This window comes from Mastomys coucha, unplaced genomic scaffold (assembly GCF_008632895.1).
Source record: "Mastomys coucha isolate ucsf_1 unplaced genomic scaffold, UCSF_Mcou_1 pScaffold22, whole genome shotgun sequence".
Lineage (NCBI taxonomy): Eukaryota > Metazoa > Chordata > Mammalia > Rodentia > Muridae > Mastomys > Mastomys coucha.
Window position 1 is genome coordinate 34,880,535 of NW_022196905.1, and position 3,474 is coordinate 34,884,008.

The 3,474-nt window shown below is 40.9% G+C and overlaps 1 pseudogene; it reads right to left on the reverse strand.

The window, feature by feature from the left end:
- Positions 1-349: 349 nt before the first annotated feature.
- Positions 350-1,381, reverse strand: LOC116070594 (annotated as a pseudogene).
- Positions 1,382-3,474: the final 2,093 nt, after the last annotated feature.

The following is a 3,474-nucleotide window of genomic DNA, read 5'->3' on the forward strand; positions in this document are numbered from 1 at the left end:
TGCTCTAAGATCAAGAATGGATAATGGGAACTCATGAAACTGGAAAACTGTAAGGCCAAAGACATAACCAGTAAGACAAATTGGCAATCTACAGATTGGGGAAAAAAATCTTCACTAACCCCACATCTGATAGAGGGCTAATTTCCAAAATATATAAAGAACTCAAGAAGCTAAATTGTTATTCTTTTTTTGTGTGGGTGCAGTGAGCTTTATTGATGGTATTCAAAAGAGTAGGGAGGGCTCCCTAGGCCCCTCCTGTTATTATGGGGGTCTGGGATGGAAATTGTGAGGGAGATGATCAGTGTTGGGGTAGGGCCTCTCTCTTGCTCTCAGTGTCCTTGCTGGGGTGGGTGTCCAGGGCTTCTTACTCCTTGGAGGCCATGTAGGCCATGAGTTCCACCACCTTGTTGCTGTAGCCGTATTCATTGTCATACCAGGAAATGAGCTTTACAAAGTTGTCATTGAGAGTAATGCCAGCCCCAGCATCAAAGGTAGAAGAGTGGGAGTTGCTGTTGAAGTCGCAGGAGACAACCTGGTCCTCCGTGTAGCCCAGGATGCCCTTCAGTGGACCCTCAGACGCCTGCTTCACCACCTTCTTGATGTCATCATACTTAGCAGGTTTCTCCAGGCGGCATGTCAGACCCACAACTGATACATTGGGGGTAGGAACACGGAAGGCCATGCTGGTGAGCTTCCCATTCAGCTATGGGATGACCTTGCCCACAGCCTTAGCAGCTCCAGTGGATGCAGGGATGATGTTCTGGACAGCCCCACGGCCATCACGCCACAGCTTTCCAGAGGGGCCATCCACAGTCTTCTGAGTGGCTGTGATGGCATGGACCATGGTCATGAGCCCTTCCACGATGTCAAAGTTGTCATGGATGACTTTGGCCAGGGGCGCTAAGCAGTTGGTGGTGCAGGACGCATTGCTGACAATCTTGAGCGAGTTGTCATATTTCTCGTGGTTCACACCCATCACAAACATGGGGGCATCGGCAGAAGGGGCAGAGATGATGACCCTTTTGGCCCCACCCTTCAAGTGGGCCCCGGCCTTCTCCATGGTGGTGAAGACGCCAGTAGACTCCACAACATACTCAACACCAGCATCCCCCCATTTGATGTTAGCGGGATCTCGCTCCTGGAAGATGGTGATGGGTTTCCCGTTGATGACAAGCTTCCCATTCTCAGCCTTGACTGTGCCGTTGAATTTGCCGTGGGTAGAGTCATACTGGAACATGTAGATCATGTAGTTGAGGTCAATGAAGGGGTCGTTGATAGCGACAATCTCCACCTTGTCAGAAAGGATGGCAGCCCTGGTAACCAGGCGCCCAATACGGCCAAATCCGTTCACACCGACCTTCACCATTTTGTCTACGGGACGAAGCTGGCACTGCACAAAAAGATGCGGCTGTCTCTGGAACAGGGAGGAGCAGAGAGCCTAAACTGTTATTCTTAAAGCAACTTGCTGCCTTTGCAGAGATGACACACACACACACACACAGTACACAATAGCCATCTGAAATTCAAGATCAGGGATCTAATATTCTCTTCTGGCTTTTGCAGGCACTGCGTGCCATGATACTCATATATATGTGTGCATATGTGCATATATATATATGTGTGTATGTGTGTATATTTATATATATGTATATATATATACTAATAAATATAATAAATTATATTTAAATTATAATATAATAAACAATATAAAATGTATGCTCAGCCCTCTTATTTGATTCTGTTATTTCCCAATAGTTTGTTCATTTCTTAGTATACTACTACTAAAATATGTGCCTACTTCTAATGCCAAGTGATAGCGCCTCATCAATTAGTACTTGGTTAACAATAAGATGCCCTCCAAATTAAGAGAAAGCTATGTTTTCTAGTAGGCAGACATACTTGATTGAATATTGAATCAATGATGGTATCTAGTTTAAATTGACTGTTCCATATTAACATAAAGTATTGGGTTAATGACCTTTCTGAAACATGCATGTGAGTCACAATGTAATTGTAACATGATAGAAGGACAAATACATTCCATTAGTCCTCAAATCAACCCTTAAAACCTAGAAACCAGCCTTCTACTTCCCTATTCGGGGCTCCTTCACTACTGCTTTTAGCAACTGTAAATCTTACCCCCAAACAATCTGGAAGATTGATAGAGCATGCAAATGTTTTGTTTCCTTTCTGTTTGAATACTAGTCATTTTTTCTCAAAATCTGGGAAGAAGCTATGTGTAAATAACGATTTGGCCAGTGGATCTGTTAAGGTCTGTGAATCTGTCTCCCAGAGATGCTGAAGGATGAAAGTGAAATAGAGCCCAGGCACTTGGCCAAAAGTCTTGTCTCTTGCCTTTTAGACAGATAAGTTATCATTTCTGGGATTGGCAGATGCTCATATGTCAGTTCATATTTTCACTGACAGTGTCTACAAAGTAGTACAAAATAAAAGGAGAACAATATATATTTTTTTCACTGACTTCCACCACATGTACCATAGTAGTCCATGTTTTTAGACAAATAAATATAAAATATGTGTGTATTATATATATATATGCATACCTTCAATATGCATATATGTGTACATACATATACTAATACACAAAACAAAAAAGATATTGATTGACATAACAAATAATTGTTAGAATTGGAAAGTGATTACCTAAACTGTTTTTACATATGATAATTTAAAATGCATGCACTTTCATGTAAATACACATACATAATACTGTTATTTATTCCACTTACCCAGAAGACAGTGGAGGAGATGCCATGATTAAGATAATAAGCTATGTGTCTCTGTCATTCAGTTTGCTCATGTTTCGTAGACTCTTCCACACACACCTGGATCAGCATTCCACAAACAGCCATGAAATAAACAACAGTAGGTAATACCATCCAGAATATAAACAGGTATAGAAGGCCAGGATGAGATTATAGAGTTCTCATGGGCATTGGCTCTGTGTTGACCTCATGGATGGTTTCAGGCAGACAGACAGTGAAAATGCTCCTGTTCCTAGGAAATGATGAGGGCAAATGACAACAGATGAGGGGAAGGAACACTGTTTCAGCTAGGGCTTAGTATACATTTGATCTTTTATTTTTAATCTTCCTTTCACCTCTGAATTTTCATTGCTTACGGGTACACATGATCTCTGGCATTAGAAACACCTGATTTCAAGTGTCAGTAGTATGCCTTCTTGAATAACATGGACAACTTCTCCAAATTACTAGCTTTCGTTCATTCATGTTATCACTTGGGTGCACAAGCACACACACACACTACACACACACATACACACACACACAGACATACACATATACACACATAACTGTAATAAAAGAATTTTAAGACACCATGTTTTTTATTTGCAAACTCTGACATGATGTAATCTTAAATATTATAAAACATTTTTTTTTACTTTGAAAAGTCTTTATTTCACTTGTATTTTGTTTTGTTTTGTTTTTTTCT